The sequence below is a fragment of the Globicephala melas genome, chromosome 17, assembly GCF_963455315.2.
Source record: "Globicephala melas chromosome 17, mGloMel1.2, whole genome shotgun sequence".
Taxonomy (NCBI): Eukaryota; Metazoa; Chordata; class Mammalia; order Artiodactyla; family Delphinidae; genus Globicephala; species Globicephala melas.
The window spans coordinates 35,883,765-35,896,370 of NC_083330.1; positions in this window are offsets into that span (position 1 = coordinate 35,883,765).

The window sequence follows — 12,606 nt, forward strand, 5'->3', positions numbered from 1 at the left end:
AAAGGCTATAACAATTTCAAACTACTTTACTCAGGGATTAAAATAGCTTAAAGATGTAATTATATTAGATTTTTGAATGGAAAGGCAACCTCCTCACAAAGAATATATGTTCCCTGCCATTGGGAAGAGTATAAGGAGGTACAAAGGATAAAACTGTCTACTGCTCTGTAAGTCTTCTTCAACTGGATAATTTAGACACTGGCTGTTCCTAATTTTAGGATTTTAACCCAGCATTTGGTCTAGCATGAAATACGAATAAAGTAATAGATCTAAAAAATGACTACATTGATAGAAACCACTATATAGATATAGGCAATGGTCATTTACCATATTTTTGTACCCCAACCCCAAATAGAAATGATAAATCTTAGCCTTAGAAAGATTAGCAGTCAACTAGAAATAGTTGTTCCTATTTCCCTGAACTAATGTGGGTGGGATCCCCTAGTGATATACCACAAACAGACTGCTTGGTCTTTTGCAGCAGCCTTGGAATATGAGATGAGGTCAGAGAGGCAGAGAGAAGCCAGATGTAGGAAAAGAAAAGCATCCCGGAGCCAGACCTGTAGGCCTTGTAGGGCTTCCGTGATTTTTTTTCTAATTGCTATAGAAAAACCACTCAAATTTTAAGTAGAGGAGTAACTTAACCTAGCTAATATTCTTTAAAAACATTGTTCTGTTTACTGTGTGGAGAATGGATTTTATGGAGCAAAGATTGGAAGCTGAGAGTAGCTAGACTGATCATGACGGTGGACTACATTGAAACCTGTCTGCTACTTTGCTTAACATTTTGCTTAAAGGAATTTCATTTGTCTGGAATTAGTGAATCAAGTTACAAATGCACTTATATCTGTTGCTTTTGAGAGATATGTATACAGTATATATATAATACAATTGTTGAGTAGCTTAAAGAAAAGGAAGTTTATTTGCCTTATATTGCAAAAAGTCCATGTGTACCTCACGATTGCTCGATGTATGCTGTACTTCCAGTTCTCTCAATCACATTCCAGTCAGGAGTAAGGACAGAGAGGAAAGAGGAGAAGGACTTTCTCCTAACGAGGGTTTTACCTTTAATGCAGAAAGGTCAGGAAAGCATTTCTTAAAACAATCATTTGCCAGAACTGTCACATGACCAACCCTAACTATAAGGAAGGCTGAGAGATCAAATATTTTTATTCAGACACTTTGCCATCCTGAGCAAAAGCAGAAATCTCTTAGTGCAAAAAAAGGAATAGTGGGGAGATTGGTTCAAGATAGTGGACTAGAAGGCGGTGCTCTCACTCCCTCTTGCAAGAGCACCGAATCACATCTAACTGCTGAAAAATCATTTACAGGAAGACACTGGAACTTACCAAAAAATATACCCCACATCCAAATACAAAGGAGAAGCCACAATGAAATGGTAGGAGGAACACAATCATAAGAAAATCAAATCCCATAACTGCTGGGTGGGTGACTCACAAACTGGAGAACACTTATACCACAGAAGTCCACGTACTGGACTGAAGGTTCTAAGCCCCACGTCAGGCTTCCCAACCTGGGTGTCTGGCAACAGGAGGAGGAAATCCTACAGAATCAGACTTTGAAGGCTAGTGGGATTTGATTGCACAACTTTGACAGGACTGGGGGTAACAGAGACTCCACCCTTGGAGGGCACACAGAAAGTAGTGTGCACATTGGGACCCAGGTGAAGGAGCAGTGACCCCATAGGAAACTAAAGCAGACCTACCTGCTAGTGTTGGAGGGTCTCCTGCAGGGGCAGGGTGTGACTGTGTCTCACTGTAAGGACAAGGACAGTGGCAGCAGAAGTTCTGGGAAGTACTCCTTGGCATGAGCTCTCCCAGAGTCCACCATTAGCCCCACCAAAAAGCCCACGAGGCTCCAGTGTTGGGTCACCTCAGGCCAAACAACCAACAGGGAGGGAACCCAGCTCCACCCATCAGTGGACCAGGGATTAAAGTTTTAATGAGCTCTGTGCACCAGAACAACAGTCACATTTACCCACCACCAGTCCCTCCCATCAGGAAACTTACACAAGCCTCTCAGATAGCCTCATCCACAAGAGGGCAGACAGCAAAAGCAAGAAGAACTACAATCCTGCAGCCTGCAGGGAAAAACACCACATTCACAGAAAGATAGACAAGATGAAAAGGCAGAGGGCTATGTACTAGATGAAAGAATAAGGTAAAACCCCAGAAAAACAACTAAATGAAGTGGAGATAGGTGACCTCCAGAAAAGGAATTCAGAATAATGATAGTGAAGATGATCTAGGACCTCAGAAAAAGAATGGAGGCAAAGATCAAGAAGATGCAAGAAATGTTTAACAAAGACCTAGAAGGATTAAAGAACAAACAAAAAAACACAGCTGAACAGTACAATAACTGAAATGAAAAATACACTAGAAGGAATCAATACTAGAATAACCGAGGCAGAAGAACGGATAAGTGACCTGTAAGACAAAATGGTGGAATTCATGGCTGGGGACCAGAATAAAGAAAAAAAAAAGAAAAGAAATGAAGACAGCCTAAGAGAACTCTGGGGCAACATTAAAAGCAACAACGTTCACATTATAGGGGTCCCAGAAGGAGAAGAGAGAGAGAAAGGACCCAAGAAAAAATTTGAAGAGATTATAGTCAAAAACTTCCCTAACAGGGGTAAAGAAATAACCACCCAAGTCCAGGAAGCGCAAAGAGTCCCATACAGGATAAACTCAAGGAGAAACACGATGACACACATAGTAATCAAATTGGCAAAAATTAAAGACAAAGAAAAATTATTGAAAGCAGCAAGAGAAAAATGACAAATAACATAAAAGGGAACTCCCATCAGGTTAACAGCTGATTTCTCAGCAGAAACTCTACAAGCCAGAAGGGAGTGGCATGACATATTTAAAGTGATGAAAGGGAAGAAATTACAACCAAAATTACTCTACCTGGCAAGAATCTCATTCAGATTCGAAGGAGATCGAAAACTAAGAAAATTCACTACCACTAAACCAGCTCTACAACAAATGCTAAGGAATTTCTCTAAGTGGGAAACACAAGAGAAGAAAAGGACCTACAAAAACAAACCCTCAAAAATTAAGAAAACGGTAATAGGAACATACATATCAATAATGACATTAAATGTGAATGGATTAAAATCTCCAACCAAAAGACACAGGCTCACTGAATGGATACAAAAACAAGACCCATATATATGCTGTCTACTAGAGACTCACATCAGACCTAGGGACACATACAGACTGAAGGTGAGGGGATGGAAAAAGTTATTCCATGCAAATGGAAATCAAAAGAAAGCTGGAGTAGTAATACTCACATCAGGTAAAATAGACTTTAAAATAAAGAATTTTACAAGAGATAAGGAAGGACATTACATAATGATCAAGGGATCAATCCAAGAAGACATATAACAATTATAAATATATGTGCACTCAATATAGGAGCACCTCAATACATGAGGCAACTGCTAACAGCTCTAAAAGAGGAAATCGACAGTAACACAATAATAGTGGGGGACTTTAACACCTCACTTACACCAATGGACAGATCATCCAAAATGAAAATAAATAAGGAAACACAAGCTTTAAATGGCACAATAGACTACATAGATTTAATTGATATTTATAGGACATTCCATCCAAACACAGCAGATTACAATTTCTTCTCAAGTGCGCATGGAACATTCTCCAGGACAGATCACATCTTGGGTCACAAATCAAGCCTCAGTAAATTGAAGAAAATTGTAATCATACCAAGCATCTTTTCTGACCACAATGCTATGAGAGTAGAAATCAATTACAGGAAAGAAACGTAAAAAACACAAACACATGGAGGCTAAACAATACGTTACTAAATAACCAAGAGATCACTAAAGAAATCAAAGAAAAATCAAAAAATACCTAGAGAAAAATGACAATGAAAACATGATGATCCAAAACCTATGGGATGCAGCAAAAGCAGTTCTAAGAGGGAAGTTTATAGCAATACTATCCTATCTCAAGAAACAAGAAAAATCTCAAATAAACAATCTAACAATACATCTAAAGGAACTAAAGAAAGCAGAACAAACAAAACACAAATTTAGCAGAAGAAAAGAAATCATAATGATCAGAGCAGAAATAAATGAAATAGAAACAAAGAAACCATAGCAAATATCAACAAAACTAAAGCTGGTTCTTTAAGAAGAAAAACAAAATTGATAAACCATTAGCTGGACTCATGAAGAAAAAGAGGGAGAGGACTCAAACAAAAATTAGAAATGAAAAAGGAGAAGTTATAAAAGACACTGCAGATATGCAAAGAATCCTAAAAGATGACTAAAAGCAACTCTATGCCAATAAAATGGACAACCTGGAAGAAATGGACAAATTCTTAGAAAGGTATAACCTTCCAAGACTGAACCAGGAAGAAATAGAAAATGTGAGCAGACCAATCACAAGTAATGAAATTGAAACTGTGATTAAAAATCTTCCAACAAACAAAAGTCCAGGACCAGATGGCTTCACAGGTGAATTCTATCAAACATTTAGAGAAGAGCTAACACCCATACTTCTCAAACTCTTCCAAAAAATTGCAGAGGAAAGAACACTCACAAACTCATTTTATGAGGCCACCATCAACCTGATACAAAAAGCAGACAAAGATTCTAAAAAAAAAAGAAAATTAGAGACCAATATCACTGATGAATATAGATGCAAAATCCTCAACAAAATACTAGCAAACAGATCCAACAACACATTAAAAGGATCATACACCATGATCAAGTGGGATTTATCCCAGGGGTGCAAGGATTCTTCAATATACGCAAAGCAATGTGATACACCATATTAACAAACTGAAGAATAAAAACCATATGATCATCTCAATAGATGCAGAAAAAGCTTTCGACCAACTTCAACACACATTTATGATAAAAACTCTCCAGAAAGTGGGCATAGGGGGAACCTACCTCAACATAATAAAGGCCATATATGAGAAACTCACAGCAAACATCATTCTCAATGGTGAAAAACTGAAAGTATTTCCCCTATGATCAGGAACAAGGCAAGGATATCCACTCTCATCACTATCATTCAACCCAGTTTTGGAAGTCCTAGCCACAGCAATTGGAGAAGAAAAAGAAATAAAAGGGAAAAAAATTGGAACAGGAGAAGTGAAAATGTCACTGTGCAAATGACATGATACTATACATGGAGAATCCTAAAGATGTAACCAGAAAACTCTAGAGCTAATCAATGAATTTGGTAAAGTTGCAGGACACAAAATTAATGCACAGAAATTTCTTGCATTCCTATACACTAATGATGAAAAATCTGAAAGAGAAATTAAGAAAACACTCCCATTTACCATTGCAACAAGAAGGATAAAATATTTAGGAATATACCTATCTAGGGAGAAAAAAGACCTGTATACTGAAAACTATAAGACACTGATGGAAGAAATCAAAGATGATACAAACAGATGGAGAGATATACCATGCTCTTGGATTGGAAGAATCAATATTGTGAAATGATTATACTACCTAAATCAATCTACAGATTCAGTGTAATCCCTATGAAATTACCAGTGGAATCTTTTACAGAACTAGAACAAAAAATCTTAAAATTTGTAGAGAGACAAAAAAAGATCCCGAATAGCCAAAGAGGTCTTGAGGGACAAAAATGGAGCTGGAGGAATCAGACTCCCTGGCTTCAGACTATACTGCAAAGCTACAGTAATCAAGACAATATGGTACTGGCACAAAAACAGAAATATAGGTCAGTGGAATAGCATAGGAAGCCCAGAGATAAACCCACGCACCTATGGTCAACTAATCTATGATAAAGGAGGCAAGGATATACAATGGAGAAAAGACAGTCTCTTCAATAAGTGGTGCTGAGAAAACTGGACAGCTACATGTAAAAGAATGAAATTAGAATACTCCTTAACACCATATACAAAAATAAACTCAAAACGGATTAGAGACCTAAATGTAAGACCAGGCACTATAAAACTCTTAGAGGAAAACACAGGAAGAACACTCTTTGACATATATCACAGCAAGATCTTTTTTGATCCACTTCCTAGAGTAATGGAAATAAAAACAAAAATAAACAAATGGGACCTAATGCAACTTAAAAGCTTTTGCAAAGCAAAGGAAACTACAAACAAGATGAAAAGACAACCCTCAGAATGGGAGAAAATATTAGCAAATGAATCAATGGACAAAGGATTAACCTCCAAAATATATAAATAGCTCATGAAGCTCAATATTAAAAAAACAAACAACCCAATCCAAAAGTGGGCAGAAGACCTAAATAGACATTTCTCCAAAGAAGACATACAGATGGCCAAGAATCACATGAAAACTGCTCAACATCACTAATTATTAGAGAACTGCAAATCAAAACTACAATGAGGTATCACATCACACCAGTTAGAATGGGCTTCATCAGAAAATTTACAAACAACCAATGTTGGAAAATGTGTGGAGAAAAGGGAACACTCTTGCACTATTGGTGGGAATGTAAGTTCTCCCTCTGGAGAACAGTATGGAGTTTCTTTAAAAAACTAAAAACAGAATTACTATATTACCCAGCCATCTCACTACTGGGCATATATCTAGAGAAAACCATAATTCAAAAAGACACATGCACACCAATATTCATTGCAGCACTATTTACAATAGCCAGGACATGGAAGCAACCTAAATGCCCATCGACAGATGAATCAAAAAAGAAGATGTGGTATATATATACAATGGAATATTACTCAGTCATAAAAAGGAATGAAATTGGATCTTTTGTAGGGACGTGGATGGATCTAGAGACTGTCATACAGAGTGAAGTAAGTCACAAAGAGAAAAACAAATATCGTATATTAACGCATATATGTGGAACCTTGAAAAATGGTACAGAAGAACTGGTTTACAGGGCAGAAATTGAGACACAGATATAGAGAACAAACATATGGACACCAAGGGGAAAAAGTGGTGGAGGATGGAGGTGGTGTGATGAATTGGAAGATTGGGACTGACATGTATATACTAATATGTATAAAATGGATAATTAATAAAAACCTGCCGTATGAAAAAATAAAATTCAAAAGAAAAAAAAAGGAGTAGTCACTAAAGATAGGGACAAGCAGGGTCTGCTGATCTACTAGTGGTACTCTCTACCCTATATGCTTACCTAAAACATGGCAATCAGCTACAATATGAAAACAATTAACACCTTGGCCGATAGCACTTTAAAATCCTGACAGTGAAGACATGTCATCATCTGTAAAATGATGTATTTAGTGAATCATTACAGTAATAATCTGTAATATATATATTTAATTTGAGAAAAGAATCTTCAAAATAATAAACTACTGATTTTGTATTTGAGGTGTACTTTACTCTTCCCACGCAGTGTAGTATCTCAGCATCCATTATGTTGTGCTCTTTAGTCAACTGGCAAATGGGATCACCATCACTAACCCAGATGTAGACATTTTGGATCCTCGCTTTTGGTAGTAATATTTCTTTCTATCCTAGAATTCTATTATTAACAACAAGGTTATACTAAGTAAAGCCATCCAGAAAGATACTAGTAGGCTCAAATTATAAGAAAGTTTTACAAAAGTTAAAATGACAAACTAAAATGTAAAGTTAAGTTTAAGTTTGTTTAGAATTGTTGAAAAACAGTCACTTTTCTAAGTCTAAAAGATTGCTACAATAAGCAAAATGAGTGAGGTTTATTTGGAGGTCTAGATTAGTTCTTAAGTGTTACAATTTGATGTTATTGTTAAGTGTTCTGTAAGAAGTTATTATATATATATATAATATGATATGTATATGTATTTTATGATTCCATATTCTCTATTATGATTTCTTCATTTTTATGGCAGGTATTTTCCAATTAAATGACTCTCCAGTTTTACAATAAAGTCAGTAGGAAAAAAGCACTCAATTAACTGCAATGTCATTATTCCATAAAAGGTTTCTTCTTTTTTTTTTAATCTTTGTTAGAGTGTAGTTGATTTACAATGTTGTGTTAGTTTCAGGTGTACAGCAAAGTGAATCAGTTACACATATACATATATACACTCTTTTTTAGATTCTTTTCCCATATAGGTCATTGCAGAGTATTGAGTTGAATGCCCTGTGCTATACAGCAGGTCCTTATTAGTTATCCATTTTATATATAGTAGTGTGTATGTGTCAATCCCAATCTCCCAATTTATCCTTCCTCTCTTCTCCCCTTGCTAGCCATAAGTTTGTTTTCTACATCTGTGACTCTATTTCTGTTTTGTAAATAAGTTCATTTGTACGATTTTTTTTTTAGATTACATATATAAGCAATATGGTATTTGTCTTTCTCTATCTGACTTACTTCACTCAGTATGACAATCTCTAGGTCCATCCATGTTGCTGAAAATGACATTATTTTATTCTTTTTGATACTTGAGAAATATTCCATTGTACATATGTACCACATCTTCTTTATCCATTTATCTGTTGATAGACATTTAGGTTGCTTCTGTGTCCTAGCTATTGTAAATAGTGCTGCAATGACTATTGAGGTGCATTTGTCTGTTCAAATTATGGTTTTCTCTGGATATGTGCCCAGGAGTGGGATTGCTGGATCATATGGTAGCTCTATGTTTAGCTTTATAAGGAACCTCCATACTGTTATCCACAGTAGCAGTACCAATTTACATTCCCACCAACTGTGTAGGAGGGTTCCCTTATCTCCACACCTTCCATGAAAGGTTTCTTCTAAATTGCCTAAAAGGTATAGGATTGATCTATGTGAGTTCTAGGATTCTAGTTCTATAGGCTTTTAAGATTCTAGCTCTAGGATTCCACATTTTCATTATCTAGAGGTATTCCTAGATTTATGAAAGCACAAGAACTTAATCATATCTAATCTGAAATATGTATGTATTTTACTTGGATAAAACTGAGGAGGAAACAAGAGAAGTTGACTGTTTCAGTAACTCTTAGTGAGAATACCACTGTGATAGCTAGTCTCTGATGATGGTCACACTGATGAAGCACACCTCCTGGTATGCAAATCTATGCATGATCCCCTCCCCTTGAGTCTAGACTGATCCTATGACTCATCAGGCTCACCCTATGACTGACCAATAGAACACAGTAAAAGTGACGCTGCATGACATCTGAGGCCAGTACCTAAAATGTCTTGCAGCTTCTACTAGGTTCTCTTTGGAACATTTGTTTTAATGGAAGATACTTGCCATGTGAGAAGAGTGACTACCCTAAGATTTCCATGCTCTGAGGAAGCTAAGATGGCCATGTGAGAGGCCACATGGTGGGAGAGAGGCTGAACAGCCTGAGCTGTTCCAGCCATCCCAGACCAAATGCCAAATGTGCAAGTGAAGAAGCCATCTGGGATATCCAGCCCAGTCGAGCTTTCATATGACTCCAGCCCAGCCACCATCTGACTGCAAACAGATGGTGAAATTCCAAATGAGCACTGATCATCAGAACAAAAAAAGAAATTAAAACCACAGAAATTTATTGCCCCACAGTTCTGGAAGCTAGAAGTCCAAAATCAATGTGTCAGCAGGGTCAGGCTCTCTCTGAAAGCTCTAAGAGAGGATCCTTCCTTACCTCTTCCTAGTTTCTGGTGTTTGCTGGCAATCCTTGGCATTCCTTGACTTGTTGATACATTGCTCCAATCTCTGCTCCTATCTTCACATGTTGTTTCCCTCTCTATGTATTTGTGTCCAAATTTCCCTCTTCTTATAAGGACATCAGTCATTGAATTAGGACACACCTTAATCCAGTGTGACCTCATTTTAGCTTGATTACAATTGCAAGGACCCTATTTTCAAATAAGATCATATTCACATTCCTACTAGTGGATAGGACTTCAACTTATCTTTTGGGGGACACAATTCAACCCATAGCACTGTCCAATGCCTTCTTTGCTCAAAGTCACTATAATGGCCTCACACACTTTTCTTCCACACTCTATGTGAATTCATCTCACACTGCTCACTATGCTTCCCTGTCTTACAGGGCATGCTCCCTCCTCAGGGCCCTTTAACCTTCTATGATCCTTTTGCCTGGTACCCTCTTTCCTGAGACACCACCTCTCCACCCTCCATCCCCTTTCAGATCTTAATCACTTCCTCGGTAAGGCCTTCCTTGACCACATTATTTAAAATTCTCTTACTACCCCTCACCATCTGACACTCTCATCCCTCTTCTTGGCACCATTCTTCTTCTCTGATAAGGCTATAGCTCTTACCATCCCCATTTCACAGTAAGATGAAATATCTTGCTCAACATCATGGAACTAACTAAGAGAAGGAAATAGAGAAGCTGACTCCTTACAAACTTACTCCAGAACTTGTTCTCTTAGTGTTCTATGAAGTCTCTTAATGACTATTTTCTATATTTAATTCATTACCCACCTGGCTAGGATGTAAAAGGCCCAGGCTTAGTGGCAATCAATATATTTCCAATGAAGGATAAATTGTACCTTGCCTCATTTAAACAAATTTTTTTCAACATTCATAAAAGTCTGGTTTTCCATTTAAGACACAGGGTGGAAATTCTGAGCATGAAGGTATAAACTAATATTTTTATTTTCTTGACTAGTGATCCAGAGGCTGACTGAGCAATAAATCAAGGAGAGTTTATATTTTATTGAGTTCCTATCATGTCTATAATACTGGGGGTCCTGGTGCCTAAAGAATAGCATGGACCCATAGTTAAATGATTTATTTCAGCGAACAATTTTGTTTATACAAATCAATCAAGAATAATTGTCAATGGTGCCATTTCTAAACAAAGGCTTATTTATTGGTATGATGTCACATAGACACAATTGTTTATTTGCATTATGTCACATGAACACACATACGTTTGTTTATGTGCCTGATGTCAGACCAAGAAAAGGGTCACCCATGGCTGAAGACATTTCTGGGAATTACCCAAATGCCAGTCACTGCAGAAAGTGCTTTTGATGTATTGCTAATTAACTTTCCATAACTACGCTGAGGAAGGTGTTTTATCTCTGCTTTCCAGATGAAGAAACTGAGTATCTGGGAGATTCAATAATCCGGTCCAAAATTACCCAGAAAGTCAGGATATGAAAATAGATCTATAAAACCTCAAAGCAATACTATACAAAGACTGTAGTATATTTTTAAATTTGCAGTGAAAAATATGCACAGGAGCAAGCAAGAATATATTCACATTAGCTAGCTGTACACTCTACTTCCCATTTAATAATGCCTACAATAGTAACCATGTTACTATCACACACAGTGTTTATTAGCCTCAGGATGCTTCTATCTTGGGCAGTTCTCAAAAGGCACACAAAATCTTCTGTTTATTATTTTCTGTATTTCATGAAAACTATATTTTAGTTATTTTGCAATTTGCCTCAGATTGTGAAGACAATCTTTCTATCAGTTGCAATACAGTAATATTTTTCAGGAAGACACTAGCCATCTTGCTTGATTTGAGAGCACCAGGCCTTTTGCTAAGCCACTTGTGAAATGTCCTTCCCTGATTCAGGTTTACAAGTTGATGTGGCCACAACTGACTGGTGCAGGTGGTTAACTCATCAGATTTGTATTGATTCTGATTAGCAGCAATGAAGATCATTTAACTTATAATACCTGTGTCCCAAATACCTGAGGATGCATTCCTTTAGAGACTAGAGGTTTTATGTACTCATTATATGTCTCAAAAAAGTCATAACTTTGATATATGAATAAACTAATCAAGATACATTAACAGGTTTGAATTTTGCTAGGCACTTTTTCATATAAGTATTTTAAAATAGCTTTTCTTTTGCTGAAGGAGGAGAAAATAAACCTCTTCAAAGACCAGAGAGAGCGAGGATTTGAACCCTGGCTCCAAAATCCATATTCTTGAATGTTACATTACAGTGTTTTTGCATTCCTAGTAGTTAGCTACTACTCTTAACTAGATCTTCATATTCTGTTCTTATTTGCAATCTTTGCCTTTTCCCCAGAGAAAGACATACATGAGTGCTTTGAGAGCATTTATCTCATCATGTTCTCAGACTCTTAATAAGTTCTTCATTTATTTGTTCAATAAACACTTCTGAGAATGTGGCATACTCCTGGGTAGATTCTGAGGATATAAAATGGATTGGACATTGACCTTTGCCTTAAAAAAATCACATAATCCACAGGCAGATAAGACAGACAAATACTGTTGATACAGGGTGAAATTGTGCTTTGGTGCTAAGGAAGCACACAGGAGATTTATGAACTGCAGAGTAAGTGAAGAAGAAGTCAGGATTCAGGATAAGGGATCATCTGAGCTGAGTATGAAATACCATAGTTTTATGGATGAAAATACTTTATAAAGGCTATCCAAGCACAGGAGAAATTTATGAAAAAGCAGCTCCAGAATTTAAAAATTTGGCATATGTATGGACTGATCCATAATTGAGAGTTTGCAGGGCATCTGAGGGAAAAATGTAGGAGATCTAGTGTGCTGGTCATGAAATGAGAAAAGTGGTAGAATGACTGAGCCATCAAGGCCACTAGAGAGTGAAGTGGGCAGAAAGGGAGAAAGGAGAGGGCCTGAGGGACCGGATGTCTCTAGAAACAAAACAAAACAAGTGTACT